Source organism: Mytilus californianus, unplaced genomic scaffold (genome assembly GCF_021869535.1).
Source record: "Mytilus californianus isolate M0D057914Y unplaced genomic scaffold, xbMytCali1.0.p SCAF_3, whole genome shotgun sequence".
Taxonomy (NCBI): Eukaryota; Metazoa; Mollusca; class Bivalvia; order Mytilida; family Mytilidae; genus Mytilus; species Mytilus californianus.
Window position 1 is genome coordinate 108,855,396 of NW_026262679.1, and position 25,622 is coordinate 108,881,017.

Below are 25,622 nucleotides of genomic sequence, written 5' to 3' on the forward strand. Positions count from 1 at the left end.
CATTTTTACAGTTTTTAAAGAAATAACGGCTAACAAACTCAAATGAACTAGCATGTTAAAAGTATTGAAATGTACAATCTGTTGTGACTGTAGCACGATACTTCTCCGCTCAAATTAGTTGAAAGGTTTTCATCATGCCAATTATTTTAGCAAAATTAATTAGAATTTAATCAAAATCTTAGCTTTACTATCGAGAGAGTAGAAACATTGTATTTTAAACATTTTTTTAGTAGAGAACAACAGAAATAAGAGAAGTACTATTTAAGTTTATGAACCACATCAATAAACGACAACCACTGTGCATACCAACTTTCAGAATGTCACTAATAGATTTTTTAACCTGTATCCTTGAAATCAGCAGTCTTTTTTTATTTGTATAAAGTTTGGTTCATTTATCAATGTGACAATAGTTTCAAGGAAGAAATAAACATGGACGATGTTAATTGCTTATGATGTTTTCTTTTATTCTTAATATTCCTTTTGAAGACATTTTACAATATTTCATGAAATACAAATAATTACAGGACATAAACATGATAAAGAGCCTGTACTTCAGTGGTTGTCGTTTGTTGCTGGTTATATCTGTTTTTCGTTTATTGTTTTACATATATCAGGCTGTTAGATTTATCGTTTGAATTATTTTGAATTTCAAGTTTTATTTCATGGGTCTTTTATAGCTTGATATGCGGTGTGGGAGTTGCTCGTTGTTGAAGGCCGTACGTTGACCTATAGCAGTTGCTTACTATGCTACAGTGGTTTAGTTTGTTTAGTAAATGTTCATGAGGCAAGTCGTATTCTCTTTCACTGTTTTATCTCTAAATATTTTTGACAGAACACAAGAGAGATGGGTTCTTGTGATCCATTACAATAACGAATATGTTCCTGGTATAAAAAATAGAACTTTGACAATTACTAGTATACGAATCCGGGTCCGTTCGCTTAAAATCGCGTTCGCTCTCTGGGTCCGTTCGCACTCTTTATATTGGTTTTGTTTTAAATATTTTTTTTATCGTGTTCTAGTTAGTGTATTGCTATAAATAAGTTTTTTATTGTTACAAAATAAAGTGACATTCTAAAAACATAAACAGGTTTCCTACTGCATGAACTTTAACCGTACACAATCATTCAAATCATGAAATATTTCATTTAAATAACAGCACTAAAATGTTTAGAGTAACTACTTTATAAAACTTAAAAGTGCACTAAAATATTAAAAAAAAAAAACAACCCTGAAACATTACATTATATACCATTCACACACCAATGCTATATAATATGCACTAATATAAATACAGTTTATTTAAGAATTAATGTATTAAATTTAAATAACAGTCATAATTGCAATTGCAATAAAAAATCAAAGTCTACTGGCGGAAAATCGTCAACTGGTTTGTCTGATGGTCTATAGTCTTCATCAAATTCCTCCAAAATATTTCATTTTCAAATACTCGAATTTTTATTAATGAAAATATAAATGTGTTCATTTATACATTTAAAAAAACATCTAATAATTCAATCGGTATTTGAATAAAAATGGGGTGCGAACGGACCTAAGGGGCGAACATGTGGGCTGCGAACGTGTAGGGAGAAAACGGACCTGATACCCTAGTATACAAGACATACAATCGACTTCTGATTATTCTCTCTCAGTCCTAAAATTGCATTTATGCATTTGTGTTTAAAATTTTCTATTTTTACAACGAATTCAGCAAAAAACTCACATGTAGTGTCTACTGTATCAATTTTCTCTACATATATAAATATGTCCGATTATTTTACTCCAATCTGCTCTAGAAACTATGTTACTACAGAGACATATATGTCTATAGTTACTAGCATTCTTCTCAGCAGATTGACATTGTACTGAATACTTTGATTTACTAATATTTGTTATTTCTCACTTATAGTGTAAATATAAAAATAAGAAGATGTGGTATGATTGCCAATGAGACAACTCTCCACAAGAGACCTAATGACATAGAAATTAACAACTTTACGGCATTCAACAAGCAAAACCCATACCGCATAGTCATCTATAAAAGTCCTTGAAATGAAATATGTAAAACAATTCAAACGAGAAAACTAACGGCCTGATTTATGTACAAAATAATGAATGAAAACAAATATGATATACGGCAACAAACGACAACCACTGAATTACAGGCTCCTGACTTGGGACAGGCACCACAGGTACTTGTTTCTATCCATGGGAAGGTCGACTATCCATATGCTTCTATAACATATGGATAGTCGACCTTCCCATGGATAGAAACAAGTGCCTGTGACAGGCACATACAGAATGTGGCGGGGTTAAACCAGTTTGAAGGCACCAACCCTCCCCCAACCTGAGACAGTGGTGTACAACATATGAACAAACTATTAAAAATCAGTTGAAAAGGGCTTAACTTATCAGATCGATACAAAGCAGAAAGACATCTAACAAAAACACACACCAGACGTGACAGGGAATTTATACATCCCCACAACAAAAAAGACACAAAAGTACAGATCTGAGAGTACTCGCAGTTACTGACAGCTAGTTCAAAGCCAATAACAACTAATAAAAAAATAATGCATCAAAGACTAAAATATCAATCAGTATATATCCAACATCAAATGGATTTAGTGTCAAGATGTTATTAACAGTCAGAGAAAAACATGATCTTGTGCAATGCCAAGATACAGGTACCGACAGATTTTAGAGCCATGAATATGCATATGTATATAAAAATAATATTTAGTTTTATTTTAATTTACTGATAATAAAATCAATATTAATACCAATAAAACAATATTCAAAGATCTAATTACAGTGCTGAATTGATAACGCCATAAAGCTGCGTATATTTTGTTTTGTTTCAATTTTCTTTCCGCTTCAGTTTTATTTATACCTTTAGTTTCATCTACTTATAGGGCTTCTGATTTAAAAACAGTATTACTCATAATCTTTTTGCTGAATAATTTCAGTCTATATATTTCAAACTAATCATCCACCTGCTCCACGCCAGGTGCAAAATTAGTTGCAATTAATTTCGGAAAAAAAATAAGAAGATGTAGTTTGATTACCAAAAATCAAACAAGTCTCCACCAGAGACCAAATTAACCAGAGTTAGCAACTATAGGTCACTGTTCGGCCTTCAACAATGAACAACACCCATACCGAATAGCAAACTATAAAAGGCCACTAAATGTAAAACAATTCAAACGAGAAAACTAATGGCCTGATTTATGTACAAAACAATAAACAAACCCTGAAAGTTGTAATTGGACTTTTACCTATTATGGTCCAATAATCCAAAATCTAAATACACGGTTAGATTCAGCATATCCAAGTACTCCAAGAATTTAATTGATTTATTTGTTAATGGACAATATTAGCTTAGTTTTTAAAAGAGTTCGTTCATAAAAACAACTAAAATATATATAATATATTATATAGCATTATGAAAATTAATTTATACAGAATTACAAACAAACCTTGCATGAAGTCCTTTAATTATTTTTCAAATATCTAATAATGAACAGTAAATGTCAAACTATGTTTATACATAATTTCTTCTCTAAAATTTGAATTTGATGCTGTATCTATTTTAAACTATGAATCTACTTACATTTTCTATTGATTAGGCAATACAGCTCCGAATTTGGATTGTGATAAATTTTTGACATAGCATAGGTTTCTGACACAGAAAGAATGTTGTCTAAGAACTTAAAAATTTGAAATTGGACATTTACCTATTATGGTCCAATATCCAAAATCTAAATACATGGTTAGATTCAGCATATTTAAGTACCCCAAGAGAATCGAATTTTTGAAGAAAATCAAAAGTTTAATTTTGGAATTTTGGACCCCAATGTAGCCCAATTGGATAACTGGGCCAAAAATCCAAAATCTAAATACACGGTTAGATCCAGCATATCAAAGAACCCCATACATTCATTTTTTGTTGAAATAAGACAAAATTTAATTATAGACCCTTATTTGGACCTACTTGAAAACTGGTCCCAAAATCAAAATCTAAATACATGTTTAGATTAAGTATATCAAAGAACCCTTTCAATTATTTTTTTTTATAATCAAACTAAGTTTAATTTTGAACCCTTTTGACCTTAATGTGGACCAATTTAAAAAAAAATAAAAATCTAATTACCGGGTTAGATTCAGCATATTAAAGAACCCCAATAATTCAAATTTTTCGGAATTTGATGCGACTGTCATACAAGTGAGAGGTTTAGCTAGCTATAAAACCAGGTTCAATCCACCATTTTCTACATAAGAAAATGCCTGTACCAAGTCAGGAATATGACAGTTGTTATCCATTCGTTTGATGTTTTTGAGCTTTTGATTTTGCCATTTGATTATGACTTATATCTAGAAATTGACTATGAGGGTCGGTTGAAAACAAAACTTTACCACAAAAGAGATGATTTCAGCTTCCCAATTGTGAATTTTCATTTTTAAACCAAGAGTTCCAAATGGTGAAGTTGAAGTCATCACTTTGTAAATTTTACGGACGCCATCACGAGTTGGTTGACCGTTATGGAATATCCGTTTCACAGATGATATCGGATATGTTCCTTATGTCGTAACTACAATTCCGTTCCCTTTTCACGAATGTGACCTACCGAATTAGACTATTTACCCCTATTTGTGACATTTTTACCTTTTGTTTTTGTTCACACATCGTTGTCAATATAATGGAATTTGATGCGACTGTCATACAAGTGAGAGGTTTAGCTAGCTTTAAAACCAGGTTCAATCCACCATTTTCTACATTAGAAAATGCCTGTACCAAGTCAGGAATATGACAGTTGTTATCCATTCGTTTGATGTGTTTGAACTTTTGATTTTGCCATTTGATTGGGGACTTTCCTTACTTTTCAGTACTTTTGTGATTTTACTTTTTATGAAATCAACCAAAGTTTAATTTTGGACCCTTTGGAAATCCAAAATCTAAATACACAGTTAGATTCAGCATATTAAAGAATCCCAAGAATTCAAGACTTTGAATTAAACCCATTGAAATTGGTCAAGAAATAAACAATTTATACAAATTATTATAAAAGTATTGTGTTGGCCCCTCTTATCTAAATAGTTAGGGCCACTTACACATTTGAGGACGCAAAAGGGGGCAGTGTAACCCAGCCCTGTTGTAAAACATCGATTATTTAGCAGATTTTTATTTCATAGTAAGAACTCTCAGACCCAGCTGCTTACAACCCTTGTCAAAAAAGCAAGGTATTTTACTTGTTGTTTTTTGGCTTATTATTGGCTGGACATATAAAGGGACCACATATGTATTATTTCCTTAGTTTGGAAGCAAATAAGACCTTTCATAATAAGATTATGATATTGTTATTTGTCATATTTTTACATTAAGAGTTGCCTTTTTTTATAGTATTCATGTGTGTATATGTTGGTTTTCCTGTTTTAGAGACTATAAGACTGACAATAGTAGAAATCTCTTTGAGCTTCCATCAAAACAAAATCTGCATTAGTTTAGATTTCTAGGGCCATTAAATACAGGTGTACACTTTGGAATAATTCTGAAAATCGAATTGATTCTTTTGTTACCAGAAATGTTGGCATGACAAAAACTCATTAAACATATCAAATTTCATTAAGTTCTCCTTTTTCCACTGGCCTTGTAATGTTATATCACAAAACACACGTATAGAAGAATACAGAAAAATGTAAATATTACAACTTTCCAGAGTTACATCCCTTTGAATACATCATAAATCCAACAATAATGTACAGCATCTCTGTTCTTACATTGGTTCTATATGGAGAGATGATCATGGGATCTTGTGACGTTAAGTTATGTAAATAATTTTATAGCTTTTGTTTAGAATATATACGACTTTTGAATTAATACACAGAGTAGAAAGTTTAAATAGAAGAAAAATCACTGTGATATTTTATCCTATACCTTTTTTCATCAATATGTCAGAAAAGTAAAACAAACTAGTAAAAACATTCAGTTACAATTTCTTACAACAATAACACATTACAATCCAAAGCAAAAGGTTGAAATTTATTCTTTTCACATTGTTTCCAATGTTAACATAGATAATGAGTGCATATAAGGAACAATTGTTTTGTGCATGAAAATATTGAAGTTGCTTGCATTAAAATCTATAAGAATAAGTGTTCAATACTTTACCAAACTTTAATTCTTGGCGGTGAACTTGTACACAAAATTGAATTAAAACACAAATTTTTACATTCCTTTTATTTCAGAAGGTTCCCTCCTGAAGGATGTAGTTCAAATGTTGTTAAAGAAAGTTTCAGATTCAAGTATTTGAAAATCAAACCAGTTAAGTTATTAGGAGCCTGTATCACTCACATGAGAAGAAATGCATGACTGTTATTAATTGCCACTTTTTCAGTCTTTATTGTTTTTCAAAGCACAACAACTTATTTTTTTCTTAACATATGCTGCTTTTCAAGTGCTTTCAGAATGAATATTGCAGAAAGAGAGTTTGTCAGTAGGTCTTGACTTCTTGAAATGTGTTGCCCCTGTCAGATTTTCCATATCTACTTCGGTATTGAACTTTTTAGACAATTATTTTCATTTTACACATAAGTCTATATTATATTCAGTGATGACAACTACATTGGTAAATGCTATACAATTTGTAAACTAAAATAAGAACACATCAAGGAATCAAGTTTGCTTTAAATTGGTTGAGCAGTTTCAAATATGAATACCTTTGAAACAATCTTGCAAAACAGTGGCAGTTTCAGTGATGTGCCTTTGTTGGTTATCTTACCTGGATGAAAGTATATTATTAATATCAGCATTTTTACATCGCAAGATTTCCTCTATTTATCATAGTTTACTAAATATAAGTTATATATACTTGCATTTTACCCATGGCATACTTGTATTCAAATGTAATCAGCAAAAGTTTCAAATATGATGGTCCATTTCAAGAAATTGAAGTTCTACCTAATAAAAAATCTTATATTTTAACAATGTGAAAACTTCTAAGGTCTTATATTCCACTTGAAACTGAAGGATTGAAAGTTATTGAGTAATTACTCAAATAAATATTTAATATTATATGCTTTATTTTTGTAGATAACGGCTCTGCATTATTCAATAGGAAGAAAATTCCTGCCTTTTGAGCTGTTTTAACAAAGTCAAAATCACTTTCAGAAAATGAGATAATAAAATTTGACAAAGTTTTTACTAACAAACTAAATGGCTACAACCCAAGCACTGGTATATTAACTGCATCTATTGCAGGAGTATATCAATTTTCTTCAATGGTTATGATTGATAATGGAAACTCTTGGCTGCCAGTCTTTGGCACAATAATACCAGAGTATCCAGTGTGTCCATAAAAAGTTCAGGCCATACAACAGGAACAATCAGTACGATATTGGATTTGCAGAAAGGAGATCAAATAGCTGTAAAGTATTATTACAATTACACTGTTTATAGCATCAACATGATTTACACCACATTTCCGGGTAATCTTGTTGCTCAATAAATGATAATAAAACTATCATTGATTTATAATTATAATCAGATTACGAACTGATTCTGGTTGTGTTTTCTTGTTCTTGCTGGTTATTTAGTAATGATAGATATATATTTCAAACAATTTAATAAATGAGTGCCCATGTAAAAAATTCAGGTCAAGTCAAAGTACCAGAAGGTTCCTTAGAAATTCTAACTTTTGGCATAAGTATGATACATGTTTGTACATATTAATAAAAAATCTGAATTTGAAATAATATTTAGGTACTGTGCCCAAGATGCACAACTACATATGATATTGCATATTTGTATTACCCATCTTCTTCAGCTGTTGCCTCCATATCTTAACATTTGGTTAATTTTATGTTCTTCTGCATTTGTTTGGACAACAGTTTTAATGAAAATAGCTGACTAGCTTTGATAGATGTCAATAACTCTTAGTCAATAGACAACTAATGTATATTACCTGAAAGAAAGCAGTTGACTCTAGGTCATTATCAATATAAGGCCAACTTTGATATAAACAAATGTATATTAAATAATACCAGTAGCTGACGAACATTGATAGAAGAAAGGAGTAAGGGCCCAATTTTTTGCCATAGAACTTTTTCAAATTTGCCATTTTTTTTGTAAATGCATAGGGTCAAGAAATATAAATGAATTACACAAGAGTTTTTATGTTCGGACACCAAAATTATTCATTACATAGACCTTTTTGAAGAGAAAGAAGAAAACTGCGCAGTATTTATTGAGTATTCAATCCATATATATCCTGTGTGGAAACATCGTGCGCAGCTAAGAAACAACAACCTAATTTTACTGAAGCTTTAGAATAGCTATTCACATAATCTCACCAAATATAAAGTTGTTTCTTGGGTGGGCGTATACTGCTCTGATCGCAATTGAATTTAAAAATTGATTAAAAACATGGAAAATCATAATTTTTCACAAAATATACATATTTCAGCATGGATTGTTGCTATGGTAACTAGTTAAGTGTGATTTTTTTCTAAACACCTTGTATCTTAGTATCGTTAGGACAAATGTTAGAAAATATATGGGTACTTTTTAATTTGCACAAATCTTTGGACTAAACAAGGGCCTTATTGCCACTTCTCCGTTATACCCCTATTTAAAGACTACTTTAAAAATCAATAGTTATAGTAATTGTAATTTGACCTAATGCATTTTAAAGTAATTGACCCAAAGGCTTGGTGGGTACACTTTGAAACATATAATTAGATCTAGTTCAATTGAAAATAGCCTATTTATTTCAATGTTAGATTTTTTAAGTTGCTATGTTACCGCTATGTTTAGTAGTGGTAGCCATATTCAATGCCAAGCAAAGGTTAAAAACACGAGATGCACAACTACATATGGTATCAGACTATCACACGATTCTCTCCAGTCCTGTTTTATTACCCTTCTAATTATAGGTTTTATGTTGACAAACTCTCCAATATGAAAAAGAGGTCAAGTCCAGGTTTTGCAGTTGGAAATCTATTAAATCATTGATGAAACAGTAAAATACATTTTTAGGAGTTGTACATTTACACTTGGTACGTTGTAATTGTGTCAAGTTTTAATCCTATTCCTATTCTATGCTGGTAACTTTCTTGAATGTAGAAATGGTACAGATTGTAATTTGCCAAATAAAAAAAATGATTCTGATAAAAACTTAACTAGGAGGAGCACCAATGCTGTGAGGTAATGGTATAATGTTTTGTTTCATTCCCATATAAAGTGATGGATATGAAAAAAACAAAATATGCCATGGATTAATTGATTATTGTTTCTTGAAGTCCAGTTGCAAACATTTCATGAATATTCAAGATGATATGTCACAAAGGCTGTATAACTTAAAGATAAAAAGAATGCAATTGGTCTATAACTTTCCCTCCCTCCCCATTATGACAGCAATGTTACTTTGCAGGTGAGAATATTATGATGCAATTTTAAAACTTAACATCCTAGGGATGATTGACAAGCAATGTTTAAGGAGATACTTTTTAATACATATATTTTGTCAGACAAATGGATGAAAGACAGCAAATTCAAAAAGATACCAAAATCAGCTAACCGAACTTTTATCGGGCCAAGTGAGCTTTAAAAACAAAGATAAAAGAGCCTCTCATGAAATCTGTATTTGTCATAATGTAGTAAATTACCATGATTAATCTTATTTAGTTTCTGTATCACTATTTAACACATCTGTTTCTTTCGGTATTGTTAATGTCATAACAACAATTATCAATACTGTAGAAACATAAATTTTCGTGGGGTTAAAATTTCTTGGTTTTGTCTCTATATAAGATTTCATGGGGATTTAATTTCGTGGCTTCCAGTAAATGGAAGTGCTATCATATGTATATTTAATTTTCGTGGGGGTTTTAATTTCGTGGATATATTCTTTCCACGAAATAAACGAAATTAAATCCTCCACGAAAATTTCTGTTTTTACAGTATATAAAAGTCAGGTAAATAATCTATTATTATGATTGCCAATGAGACAACTTTCCACCAAAGTTCAAATGAAGTGGATGTAAGCAATTATAGACAACCGTACAGCTTTCAACAATGAGAAAAACCCCAAAACCAAAAAGTGAGTCCATCTATCAGTAAAATACAAAATTAAAAAAAGTTCTAATCTCAAGAACCATGAGACCATTAGGGTGACTTTGAAAAACCTAAAATGAAATTCTTTTTTTTTTCTATTTCTTGTATTCGAGGAGCATAGTTTAGATTTAACATTCTATCTAAATCAACACAGAAAGTGATACCTAATAATTTGAAGGTACTGAAACCCCATTTCAGTCCCCACTTCACACATATTTTGTCTTGACTATGTCTTTTACTACCTATCAATATAACGTTTGTTTTGTCTAAATTAATTTTCAGTCCTGATATCTCAGCATAGAATTGTAATATACGGAGAGATGCATCCAGTGAGGAAGGCGACCCATCTAAAATAAGTGATGTGTCGTCTGCATATTGAGACAAGATATACTCTGAATCATCTATCGTAATACCCTTTATCTCATCACTACTTACTAAAATGCCTAATATTTCAGCACATAGCAAGAAAAGGTAAGGAGACAAAGGATCCCCCTGTCTACAGCCTCTCTCCACACGGAAAAAGTCTGACAGACAGCAGTTCTGGGTGACAGTAGATGTAATATCATTATAAAATGTTTTTATCCAGTTCATAATAGAGTCTCCAAAATTAAAATACTTCAGTGTTTTAAAGAGAAAGGCCCATGATATAGAGTCAAAGGCCTTCTCAAAATCAATGAGTAATAATATACCAGGGATATCAGATAAAATGAAATTCTTACATCATATCATGTGCTATCAAATAATTGAACCATTAATGTTACCTGCTTAACATTGACCCTATGGGAAAACACATTAAAGCTGCATTTTCTTAAAGAATAATAGATCAAACCCAATAAAACTTTATGGATATGTAACATGGCATATGCCAATGTGGCATCTGTCTTTGGAATTTTGGAAATGGTCCCCGTTACCATGGAAACAGCCAACATGTCCAAATTTCAAAATGCTCCAAAATTAATGAAGCTTTACAAAAATGTTAATTGGCATGTGTAGATGCGCTAATTGACTTTGAAAAATTTAAAAAGCCTACCGTTGCCCTTTCAATTGTGGGACGAGGGTGCCATCCGCTATTGCTCGCAAACTTAATGAAACTTTACAAAAATGTTAATTGGCATGTGTAGATGCGCGCTAATTGACTTTGAAAATTTTAAAAAGGCTACCGTTACCCTTTCAATTTGGGGACGAGGGTGCCATCCGCTATTGCAAATCTAATTTATAAATGTTGTCGTCATTGTCTGACTGGCTTTTTGTGTAAACAAATGTTTTGCTGTTTCTGAAGCTTTACAAAATTCCTTAAATAAAATAAAAACATTTAATGAATAGACAACTTTCGAGTTCGATTTATTTCCATCAAAAACTTTGGTTTTAGTGAACATCATTCGTGCGTTTAGGGGCATCGTCACTTCCGTTCCCATGTTGAGCGAGTGGTTGGAAAACTATGATGCTATATTGCATGTATTATTCGGCAAATTGAATTCTCATAATTGACAATCAGCACTGCTGTCATTAGGGAACTGTGATTAAGTACCTACAGCACAAACATTATTTCTAGTTTATCCTGCACAATGACGATCACTAAGACGATTGATGAACGTTAATAGTGCAGGGATACAGGCGATCCCCTCTATCTGGTAAATGACGTCATAAAGGCGCGCATAATTAACGAGTTTTTTCCGGTGAAGGACATACTCGAAAGTGGTCTATTGGTTATTCCAAAATGTAAAAAAGAGGCGGAAGATACAAATTACTATAACGAAATTCGAAGAAAAGACAAACAAGTTCATAAGTATCATAATAGAAAATACATGGCTAGCTTTCAAAAGAATATAGGGACAATTTATCCTGAATACATTTCACACCAGGGCCATTTTCAAAAAGTCTTTCAATCTTTACGTAAATTCACAGAATCAAAAATTCCTACAAGTACTTTGAGGTTCTAACAATATCCTGCTCACTTTTTACAAAGATCATCAACTTATAAACATCCGAAGTAGTTGTACTGTAGAAATTTAAATATTTTAGTAAATAATCGTGAAGTAGCGTATCTCATTGCATTTTAACTGAAAAATATATATATGTATCCTTTGCACAGTTCGACCATAAGTTGCAATGTTTAGCATGCAATTGACACCTTTGACTTTAATAACTGATAAAGACACTTTCACCAGATATTGAATGTGCATACCAACTTTCAGAATGTCACGAATAGATGTTTAACCTTTATCCTTGAAATCAGCAGTTGTCTTTTTTTATTTTTTTATAAAGTTTGGTTCAGTTATCACTGTGACAATAGTTTCAAGGAAAAAATAAATTTGAACGATGTTATTTGGTTATGCTGGTTTCTTTTATTATTATTTCTTTTGAAGACATTTTACTATATTGCATGAAATACAAATAATTACAGACATAAAGAGCCTGTAATTCAGTAGTTGTCGTTTGTTGCTGTTTATTATATTTGGTTTTCGTTTATTGTTTGGACATATATCAGGCAGTTAGATTTATCGTTTGAATTAATGTATTAAATTAAAATAACAGTCACAATTGTCATCAACGTTCAAAGTGTACTGTGGCGGAAAATCGTCAACTGGTTTGTCTGGTGGACCATACAGTCTTCATCAAATACCCCAAAACAAATATTTCATTTTGAAATTCCCGAATTTTCATGAAATATAAATATTTTGATTTCTACATCTAAAAAACATCTAATAATTCAATCGATATTTGAATAAAAATAGGGTGCTAACAGACCCAGAGGGCGACCATGTGGGATGCGAGCGTGACGGGTGCAAATGTGTACTTGGAGCAAACAGACCCGATACCGTAGTATACAAGACATACAATCGGCTTCTGATTTTTCTCTTTCAGTCCTAAAGTTGCATTTGTAGATTTTTTTCTCTCAGTCCAAAAGTTGCTTTGTACATTTGTGTTTTAAATTTTCTATTCATATACTAAATCCAGCCAAAAACTCACATCTGGGACTATTATAATATATTATGTCCCAGCTCACATGTAGTGTCTACTGTATCTACATATAAATATCAGATTATTTTACTCCAAAATAATTATCTGCTGAAGAAACTGTTACTACAGAGACATATATGTATATAGTGACTAGCATTCTACTCAGCAGATTGACATTGTACTGAATACTTTGCACTACTAGTATTTGTTGTTTCTCACGTATATTGTAAATATAAAAATAAGAAGATGTGGTATGATTGCCAATGAGACAACTCTCCACAAGAGACCTAACGACATAGAAATTAACAACTATAGGTCAACGTACGGCCTTCAATAATAAGCAAAATCCATACCGAATAGTCAGGTATAAAAGGCCCCGAAATGAAATATGTAAACAAATGCAAACAAGAAAACTAACGGCCAGATTTATGTACAAAATAATATAAGATATAGCAAGATTTCATGTCGATCCGGCCCCAAGTCTATCCGTCCCAAGTCGTTTCATCCTAAGTCGATCCGGCTCCATATTTAAAATCGATCCGGCTCCATATTTAAAATAGATCCGGCCCCAATTTCAAAAATATTTATAAGGAATAGAAATAAAGATGTATATGAATTTTAATACATAAATGTTTAGGAATTTTATAATAACATAAAAGGGAGACGGTAAAAAAAAGTGGGCCTTCGACGTATATTTAAATATTTAATATTCATTAGGTATATTTGATCACATTTTGTTTATGATACGAATATTGAGATGTTGAATATCATACCTAGGTCAGTTTTATAACAGAGACAGTAGTTTACTGACATTAGAGATATCTGGAATCTGATAGTTAGAGATCACAAAATAAAAAAGCTTAATTTTATCAATTTACATCACTGAATAATTTAATTTTGGAAGTAACACGCCTTCTGATTGGCGATAGTAGTATTATTCAGTGTGCACCACATTTTTTATGTTATTTCTTCATAGTCATTCCTTAAATAAAGATCATAAACCAAACAGATGTATGCGGTGGCAATTTGTATATTTGTTCTGAAAATAAAAATTTGATCACCTTAACTAGATTTTATCCTTGATAGTCTACCTGTCAAAAAAAATATATCCGAAAATTGTCTATCAATCATTTGTTTGGGAGAAGATTAAAATATATTTAACATTTATTGTTTTATGCCCAATCATACACGGAGTTGGTCAACATTATTGCATTTAAGGAGATTCTGAAATATTTCAGGACCTCCATAATTCAAATTCAGGGTATCCATAAATCATTGACGACTTACCTAAATATTTCAAGACCTCCATAATTCGATTTCAAGAATATTTGAGGACCTGAATCGAATTGTACAGGTTCTGAAATTTTGCAGGATATCATGAAATCGAATATGGAGGTCCTGAAATATTTCAGGATATCAATATTCCATATGTTCGATGTCATGAATCATCAATACTTTGTGAAAATTCCATTTATCCTGAATCAGTTATGTCACAATATCCTCCGATATTAATTCAAATTATTCATTATTTTGTTAAAGGGCTGGACCGACGTGGGACGAAACAACTTTGGACTTGGGATATCCCCCATGAGAGGTGTTTACCTGAATTTTGAAATTCTTTATTATATAAACGGAAGACCTCAAAACATGCATTCAAATGAGTTAAAAGGGTATTTAAACACATATCTACTCATTCAAACAATATAGTAGTAGATTAAGAACACTTAAGGCAATATAAAAGGAACATTAGGTCCTCTTGCACTTAAAATCCCTAATGGAGATTTTGAAAAATTGGCAGGTATGATTCTGAGAATCGAATTGATTCTTTTGTTACCAGAAATGTTGGCATGACAAAAACTCATTAAACATATTAAATTTCATTTAGTTTTCCCATTTCCACTGACCTTGTAATGTTATATCACAAAACACAAGTATAAAAGAATACAGAATAATTGAAATATTACAAGTTTCCAGAGTACTTCTCTTTGAATACATTATGACTGTAACAATAATTTACAGCATCTCTGTTCTTACATTGGTTTTATATGGAGAGATGATCATGGGATATTGTGACGTTAAGCTAGGTAAATAATTTTATAGCTTTCGTTTAGAATATATAAGACTTTTGAATTAACACCAAAAGTACAAAGTTTAAATAAAAAAAATCACTGTGATATTTTATCTTTTACTTTTTTTCATCAATACATCAAATAAGCAAAACAAACTAGTAAAAACATTCAGTTACAATCTCTCAAAACAATAACACATCATAATCCAATGCAAAAGATTGATATTTTTTCGTTTCAAATTGTTTCCAATGTTAACATAGATAACGAGGGCATATAAGGAACAAATATAGGTAATGAAGTATACAAGGAGGTTAAACAATTGTTTTATGCATACAAATATTAAAGTTGCTTGCATTAAAATTTACAAGAATAAGCGTTCAATACTTTACCAAACTTTAGTTTTTGGCAGTGAACTTGCCGACAAAATTGAAATAAAACACAAATTTTTTTAATTGCTTTTATTTTAGAAGGTTCCCTCCTGAAGGATGTAGTTGAAATGAATGTTGATAATGAAAGATTCAGGTAAGATTTTAATATTTGATTAATCAAACCAGTTAAGTTATTAGGAACCTTTACCACTCACCTTTGCAACTGTTTCAGTGATTATTTTTTTTTTCAAAGCACAATAATTTTTTTTTTTTTTTTAATGTATCCTGCTTTTCAAGTGCTTTCAGAATGAAGATTGCAGAAAATAAGTTTTTCAGTAGATCTTGACTTTTTGAAATGTGTTGCCCCTATCAGATTTTCTCTATCTGCTTCAGTGTTCAATTTATTAGACAATTATTTTCATTTTACACATAAGTCTATATTATATTCAGTGGTGACAACTACATTGGTAAATGGACTGCTATACAATTTGTAAACTAAAATAAGAACACATCAATGAATCAAGTTTGCTTTTAATTGGTTAAGCAGTTTCAAATATGAATATCTTTGAAACAAGATTGCAAATAATGGATAACAATATTGCCATAAAAGGGCAATAACTCCAAATATATATAAGTCTATTGTTAGTGGCAGTTTCAGTGATGTGCCTTTGTTGTTTATCTTACCTGGATGAAGGTATATCATGAATATCAGCATTTTCACATCACAAGATTTCCTTTATATATCATAATTTACCAGGTATTAGATATATAATGGTATTTTACCCATGACAAACTTGTATTCAAATGTAATCAGAAGTTTCAAATATGATGGGCCATTTCAAGAAATAGAAATTCTACCTATTAAAAAATCTAATATTTAAACAATGTGAAAACATTTAAAACTATTGTGTAATTACTCAAATCAATATTTAACTATTATATCCATTATTTTTGTAGATAAAGGCTGTGCAATGTTCAATAGGAAGAAAATTCTTGCCTTTTCAGCTGCCTTAACAAAGTCAAAATCACTTTCAACAAATGAGATAATAAAGTTCGACAAAGTTTTTACTAACAAACTAAATGGCTACAACCCAAGCACTGGTATGTTTACTGAACGTATTTTTTGAGTATATCAATTTTTTCAGTTGTTATGAGGGATAGTGGAAAAAACTTGGCTGTCAGTCTTTGGCACAATAATACCAGAGTATCCAGTGTGTTCATAAAAGGTTCGACTTACCAACAAGGAACACTCAGTATGATATTGGATTTACAGAAAGGGGATCAAATAGCTGTAAAGTCTTATGCCAGTTACACTGTTTTTAGCAACACAATGAATTATAACACATTTTCGGGTAATCTTATACCTCAATAAATGATAATCAAATTTTCACTGATTTATCATTATAATCAGATTAGAATCTGATTCTGGTTGTGTCTTTTTGTTCTTGTTGGTTATTTAGTCATCATAGATATATATTACAAATAATTTTATAAATGAGTGCCCAAGTGAAAAATTAAGGTAAATGAAAAATTATCTGAATTTGAAATAATATTTAGGTACTGAACCCAAGATGCACAACTACATATGGTATTACATATTTGTATTACCCAGCTTCTTCAGCTGTTGCCTCCATAACTTAACAGTTTATTTAATTTTATGTTCTTCTGCATTATGTTTTTTGGACAACAGTTTTAAAGAAAAAATCTGGCTAGCTTTGATAGATGTCAATAACTCTTGGTCAATAGACAAGTAATGCATACATTTGTATTACCTGGAGAGAGAACAGAGTCATTATCAATAAATAGCCTAACTAGAAACAAATGTATCTTATATAATATCAGTAGCTGACAAACATTAATAGAAGAAAGGAGTAAGGGCAGTAAGGCCCATTTTTTGGCATAGAAACATTTTGTTTTTAAGAACTATTTTAAATTTGCACATTTTGTTTGATAAATGCATAAGGTCAAGAAATATATATGAATTACACTAGAGTTTTTATGTTAGGACACAAAAATTAATTTTAACATGGACACTTTCGAAGAGAAAGAAGAAAAGTGCAGTATTTATTGAGTATTCCATCCATATATATCCTTTGTGGAAACATCGTGCGCGGCCAAGAAACAACAAAATAATTTTACAGAAGCTTTACGATAGCTATTTCCATTATATCACCAAATATAAAGTTGTTTCTTGGGTTGACACATACTTTTCCGATCTAAATTATATTTAAAGATTGATTAAAAACATGGAAATCATAATATTTTTACCAAATATAAATATTTCATCATGGATTGTTGCCATGGTAACTAGTTAAATGCGACTTTTTTTCTTTTCTTAACACCTTGTATCTTAGTATGGTTAGAACAAATGTTAGAAAATATATGGTTACTTTTTAATTTTCAAAATTCTTTGGGCTAAATAAGGGCCTTATTGCCCCTACTCCGTTATACCCTTATTTAAAGACTACTTTAAAAATCAATAGTTATAGTAATTCGACCTAATGCATTTTAAAGTAATTGACCCAAAAGCTTGGTGGGTACACTTTGAAACATGTATTTAGATCTAGTCTAATTGAAAATAGCCTATTTATTTCAATGTAAGATTTTTTTTAAGTTGCTATGCAACAACTATGTTTAGTAGTGGCATCCATATTCAATGCCAAGCAAAGGTTAAAAAAACATGAGATGCACAACTACATATGGTATCAGACTATCCCACATTTACCTCCAGTCCTGTTTTATTACCCTTCTAATTATAGGTTTTATGTTGACAAACTCCCTAACATGAAAAAGAATTGTCAAGTCAATGTTTTGCAGTTGGAAATTTATTAAATCATTGATGAAACAGTAAAATACATTTTTAGGAATTGTACATTTAAACTTGGTACGTTGTTAATTTGTCAAGTTTTAATTCTTTTCCTATTTTATGCTGGTAACTTACTTAAATGTAGAAATGGTAAAGATTATAATTTGCCGAATAAAAAAAAAGGATTCTGATAAAAACTAAACTAAGAGGAGCACCAATGCTGTGAGGTAATGGTATAATGTTTTGTTTCATTCCCATATTAAGTCTTTGAGATTTTTTGTTGACAACTTTTTGGGGCAAACTGAGTGAGAGATTGATAGGAAAAAACAAAATATGCCATGGATTGATTGATTATCTGAGATCTAAACACAGACTTCAAACCTATTAGGTCATTAAAGCCTAAATTGTATGTTTAAGTGACATATGAATATGGTAGTAGATCATTTTTAGAATATCTGAGATCAGTGTGTTAAGATAAAACTTGATTGAAGTCAATGAAGTATATAATATTAGTCAGGGTAATTTACTTTAAGATCAGCTGTAGCTACCTTTACTAGCTTCCTATGCTGTGGGTAATGTAGTAGCGAGCACAGCTATCCAAAATTATGTGCTGTTTTTTTTCTCTCTCAAAATAATGTGGATTAAAGCCACTATACATTTAGGTCACTGTACTGCCTTCAAAAATGAGCAAAACATGAACTGTATAGTAAACTTTGAGGTTCTAACAATATCCTGCTCACTTTTTACAGATATCATCAACTTATAAACACCCGAAGTAGTTGTACTGTAGAAATTTGAATATTTTAGTGAATAATCGTGAAGCAGCGTATCTCATTACATTTTAAATATAAAAAAAATATATATGTATCCTTTGCACAATGCTACCATAAGTTGCAATGTTCAGCTTGCAATTCGGACACCTTTGACTTTAATAACTAATAAACTGAGAAACACTTTCACCAGGTATTGACTATAGGAACCTGAAGTTCAGTGGTTGTCGTTTGTTGATGTGGTTCATAAGTGTTACTCTTTTCTCGTTTTTTATATAGATTAGACCGCTGGTTTTCCTGTTTGAATGGTTTTACACTAGTCATTTTTCGGGCCCTTTATAGCTTGCTGTTCGGTGTGAGAAAAGGCTCCGTATTGAAGGCCGTACTTTAACCTATAATTGTTTACTTTTACAAATTGTGACTTGGATGGAGAGTTGTCTCATTGGCACTTATACCACATCTTCTTTTATCTATATGCAAAAATCCCCAATTTTCAGCCTCAATTTTCTCGAAAACAAGCACGGTGACCTATGTTTTATTTGGTGATTTCTTTTATAACTCGTCCAGGGCTACAACATATTTCAAAATTATAAAAATGACAATATAATGTGAAACTGTATCGGATGCCCTTAATAACTAATAAAGACACTTTCATCAGATATTGAATGTGCATACCAACTTTCAGAATGTCACTAATAGATTTTTTAACCTTTTTCCTTGAAATCAGCAGTTGTCTTTTTTTTATTTGTATAAAGTTTGGTTCAGTTATCACTGTGACAATAGTTTCAAGGAAGAAATAAACATGGACGATGTTAATTGCTTATGCTGTTTTCTTTTATTCTTAATATTCCTTTTAAAAACATTTTACAATATTTCATGAAATACAAATAATTACAGACATTAGCATGATAAAGAGCCTGTACTTCAGTGGTTGTCGTTTGGTGTTGGTTATTATATCTGTTTTTCGTTTATTGTTTGTACATATATCAGGCTGTTAGATTTATCGTTTGAAGTATTTTGAATTTCAAGTTTTATTTCGTGGGTCTTTTATAGCTTGATATGCGGTGTGGGAGTTGCTCGTTGTTGAAGGCCGTACGTTGACCTATAGCAGTTGCTTACTATGCTACAGTGGATTTGTTTGTTTAGCAATGGTTCATGAGGCAAGTGGTATTCTCTTTCACTGTTTTATCTCTAAATATTTTTGACAGAACACAAGAGAGATGGGTTCTTGTGATCCATTACAATAACGAATGCAGTTCATTGTATAAAAAATAGAACTTTTACAATTACTAGTATACGATCCCGGTTCCATTCGCTTAAATCACGTTCGCTCCCTGGGTCCGTTCGCACTCTTTTTATTGGTTTTGTTTTGAAATTTTTTTTAATCGTGTTTGAGTTAGTGTATTGCTATAAATAAGTTTTTTATTGTTTCAATATAAAGTGACATTCTAAAAACGTAAACAGGTTTCCTACTGCAAGAACTTAAACCGTACACAATCATTCAAATAATGAAATATTTCATTTAAATAACAGCACTAAAATGTTTATACTTACTACTTTATAAAACACAAAAGAGCACTATAGTGACTAATAAGATTTTGTGAGGAAGACGAAATTGACCTTAAAACGATCGTATTGAATTTTGATTTCAACAAATAGGCAGATCGGACATATTTTGATTTTATCTACCGACTACTTTGGTTTGGGATTAATTGTAATTATAATATTATAATGAGACTGAAAAATGTTTTTTTTTAAGTAAGATAAACAATAATTTTACCTGGCGTAGCCGTGTGTAAAATGTATTTCGGCATTTCTCTTTGAAAAATGACTTGTTTAATGGAATAAAACGTCTGATTTGTAAACTTTCTCTTTTTTCTCCAGAATAGACTATTAAAAAATAATTTATCTACTCTATATATGGAAAATTTTGTGAAAATATAAGAAGTGGCAATTCTTACCTTTTATATCTTTAGTTTCATTGATAAAAAATAATATGGACTCGTCCAGTGTCCAGTTTGAAGGTCATTTAAGGTACTGTACACATTCATGCATGTTTTGATTGAATCAATATACGTGTATAAAAAAATAAAGAGTTTGCAGGTAAACTAGTAACAACTTAATCCAATCAAATTGCGCAAGATTCAATAACAATGACCGGTCCACATCATACTAATTAATAGGGGTAAACTGGGTAGGGACAAAATGACAGATATTTTAAGTTAATTTTTTGCAATAACGAATAAAAATTTGTCAACCAAAAGATTTGCTATAATTTCAAAAACATGTCGTATTGTATTTGTATAGTTTTCGGAACTTTCATTTGCGTATTTAAGGCAATAGAAAGTTTGGGCGTCAAAAGTCTACATAATTATTGACTCTATACAGAAATTCGCCCTTTTAAAACTTTTAATGTTTCACAAATAATACATGGATACAAAGTAAATTCATTTCTTAAATTACTGCAAAAAATTTCATTCTGATTGGTATAGTGGTCATAAAGTGCGTTGAAATTAACCGTGATATAGCAAACATCGAATTCCCTCACAAAATGTTATCATGCACTATAAAATATTAAAAAAAAAAAAACGAAACATCATATTATACACCATTCACCAACCAATGCTATCTAATATGCACTAATATAAAAACATTTTATCAAAGAATTGATATATTAAATTCAAATAACAGTCACAATTGCAATCAAAGTTCAAAGTCTACTGGCGGAAAATCGTCAACTGGTTTGTCTGATGGTCCATATATTCTTCATCAAATTCCCAAAAAAAATATTTCATTTTGAAATACCCGAATTTTTATTAATGAAAATATAAATATTTTGATTTATACATCTAAAAAACATCTAATAATTCAATCGGTATTTGAATAAAAATAGGGTGCGAACGGACCTGGGGGCGAATATGTGGGGTACGAACGTGTAGGGAGAAAACGGATCCGATACCTTAGTATACAAGACATACAAGCAGCTTCTGAATTTTCTCTCTCAGTCCTAAAGTTGCATTTATACAATTGTGTTTAAAATTTTCTATCCTTACAACGAATTCAGCCAAAAACTCACATGTAGTGTCTACTGTATCAATTTTCTCTACATATATAAATATGTCCGATTATTTCACTCCAATTTGCTCTAGAAACTATGTTACTACAGAGACATATATGTCATTCTACTCAGCAGATTGACATTGTACTGAAAACTTTGAATTACTAGTTTTTGTTGTTTCTCACTTATAGTGTTAAAATGAAAATAAGAAGATGTGGTATGATTGTCAATGAGACAACTCTCCACAAGAGACCTGATGACATAGAAATAAACAACTATAGATCACCGTACGGCCTACAACAATAAGCAAAACCGATACCGCATAGTCAGCTATAAAAGGCCCCGAAATGACAAATGTAAAACAATTCAAACGAGAAAACTAACGGCCTGATTTATGTACAAAATAATGAATGAAAACAAATATGATATACGGCAACAAACGACAACCACTGAATTACAGGCTCCTGACTTGGAGCAGGAACATACAGAATGTGGCGGTGTTAAACTAGTTTGAAGGCGCCAACCCTTCCCCAACCTGGGACAGTGGTGTAAAACATAAAAACAAACCATTAAAAATCAGTTGTAAAAGGCTTAACTCATCAGATCGATACAAAGCAGAAAGACATCTAACAAAAACACAGACCAGACGTGACAGAGAATTTATACATCCCCACAACAAAAAAGACACTAAGAACTGATCTGAGGGTACTCGTAGTTTCTGACAGCTAGTTTAAAGCCAATAACAACTAATAAAATAATCATGCATCTAAGACTAAAATATCAATCGGTATATATCCAACATCAAATGGATTTAGTGTAAAGATGTCATTAACAGTCAGAGAAAAAACATGACCTTGTGCAATGGCAAGATACAGATATCGACAGATTGAAAAGCCATAAATATGCATATGTATATAAAAATAATATTTAGTTTTATTCTATTTACTGATAATAAAATCAATATCAATACCAATAAAAACAATGTTCAAAGATCTAATTACAGTGTTGAATTGGTAACGCCATAAAGCTGTGTACAAATTTTTTTGTTTTAATTTTCTTTCCGCTTCATTTTTATGTATACCTTTAGTTTCATCTAAAATAGTATTACTCATAATCTTTTTGCTGAATAACTTCAGTCTAAATATTTCAAACTAATCATCCACCTGCACCACGCCAGGTGCAAAATTAGTTGCAATTAATTTCGGAAAAAAATAAGAAGATGTGGTTTGACCAATTTAACCAGAGTTAGCAACTATTAGCCACCGTACGGCCTTCAACAATGAGCAAAACCCATACCGCATAACAAACTATAAAAGGCCACGAAATGTAAAACAATTCAAACGAGAAAACTAATGGCATGATTTATGTACAAAACAACCCCCCCCCCCCCCTACAATATGATATACACTGTCAGCAACAAACGAAAACCAACGAATTACAGGCTCCTGACTTGGGTCAGGCATATACAGAATGTGGCGGGATTTTATTTTTTTTTTTTTTAATAGATACTTGCTTATTCCAAAAAATTCCTGTTTACAATTTCCTCAGTTGCCCAGGATGCAAACTGGGGATTCCCGTTTACATTTAAAACCAACTGTCCGGGAAGCAGGAGGCTGTAAAAAGTGCACTGTATTACAAGAAAAAGTAGTACATGTATAATAATACTTATTATTCTATTATATGACAATGAATGAAAAAGAACATCTTTCTAAATTGTAATACTAGTAATAAATAATATAACATTATAAAATAATCGAGTGCACCTCTAAACCATGGATTACCTTATACAAATTAAAGAGACATAAAAGGCAGACCACATAACATCGTGACTGTTATCTCTTCCAAGGTTTGTAATTATCATATAAAATTAATTAATGTGTTTATTTTTTCTTTGTCTATTGTATTATTAGATAAATAACAGGGTACAGATTTCAGATGGGTTATCATGTATGATTTCCAAAGATTCAAAATATCTGTATCCCAACATATTTTATTTTGTTTCTTATTTTCCACAAGGACCATTTTGTCAAAATAAAAAAGAGATTTACAAGTAAAGTGTGGTTCGATTGACCACTGCTATCTCCCAAAAGCATAAAATGTTTTAAATTTTCATCATCTAATTGAACATTCCATAATGTTAAAATATCTTTGATTTCACTAATGATTATTTTGGTTGTATTGCAATCGGAAAATAAATGTTGCAACTTTTATTTTCAGTATTATTGACTGTTTGGCAAATATGACATTTTCCGTTTGACAATTGCATTTTGTAAGTCTACTTTCCGTATATATGATATTGTGAATGCATTTCCATTGAAATTCTTTTATTTTATTGGTGATATTAACTTTTTTCAGATTGTCCCATACTATTTTCCAATTAATTTCGTGCCAAAAATTTCTTGCCATTTGTTTTGACATTTTGGATATATATTCTTATTAATCGTGTCTCGAATATATTTGAGTTTCAATTCTTTAGGTTTGATTTTTTTGTCATTTCTATCAAATATGAACATTTCATCAGAAAGTTTCAATTCTATGTTTGTTTTTTTCATTAATTTCATTATCAATTTCTAAAATTTGTAAGAAGTCGATTGGTATTGAACTATTAACTCTTGAAAATTCCGATATACAGTTTCTTTTATCCACAAGTTTTTCAAATATAGAACAACAACTGTAAAATTCGTTGGTTTCTTCATTCCATATGTCTTTGATATATTTCATGTTACTTTCTAGAAAGGAAGAAAAAAACAATGGCTTATTTTGGAATGAAATTTTTGAATTACCAAATAGTCTCATATTAAGTACCTCGTTCTTTGTTTTGGGATTATCTCCAATTTTTAGAAAATAAGACCATGTATAGACCATTTTCTGATAAAATAAAGGAATATTTTTAAGATTTAGTCCGTTAATATTTGAACATTTACATAAAAAATATTGATCATTATACTTATTGTCAAATTGTCGAAGCCAATACTTGTCAATCGCATTCCAGATTTCTAATGGTTCATGAAGAATGCGATAAAGAGACTTTATTTGCTTACTTCTAATGAATAAGTTTTTACTAGTCATGCCCATTCCACCCTTTGTTATATCAAGACAACAAACCTGTCTTTCTATTTGGTTAACTTTCTCATCCCATATAAAATTCCAAATAATATTGTTTATTTCTTTTGAATATTTTTCAAGAATTCCCCGCATTTCAATTTCATAACTGCACATGGGCAATATGAAATATCTTACTATTAAGGTTTTACCACTAAATGAAAGTTTCCTGCTTTTCCACACGTGGAAACAGTTTTTAATCTTTTCTACAATGCTTTGCCATATAGCATCATTATCAATTTCATATCCGTGATTTACTCCGAGGGTTTTTACATTACCTGTAATCCATTTAATTTTAATTAAATTTTAGTTTTTTCCTTTTAAGAGATCCTATAAGTAAACCTTTGGTTCTATCATAATTAATTTCAGATCCCGAAGC

The 25,622-nt window shown here is 30.9% G+C and overlaps 1 protein-coding gene across 2 annotated transcripts in view; it reads left to right on the forward strand.

The window, feature by feature from the left end:
- LOC127735751 (complement C1q-like protein 3) overlaps positions 1-25,622 on the forward strand; it is an 88,323-nt gene that overhangs the window by 7,308 nt on the left and 55,393 nt on the right. The window contains exon 2 of one of the 2 annotated variants that reach the window (XR_007998583.1): positions 15,607-15,620. The exons of the other annotated variant lie outside the window; for it this stretch is intronic. The gene's annotated coding sequence lies outside the window, so the exon portion shown is untranslated. Of the gene's footprint in view, positions 1-15,606; positions 15,621-25,622 lie in introns of those variants that run through there. 2 annotated transcript variants of the gene reach the window in all.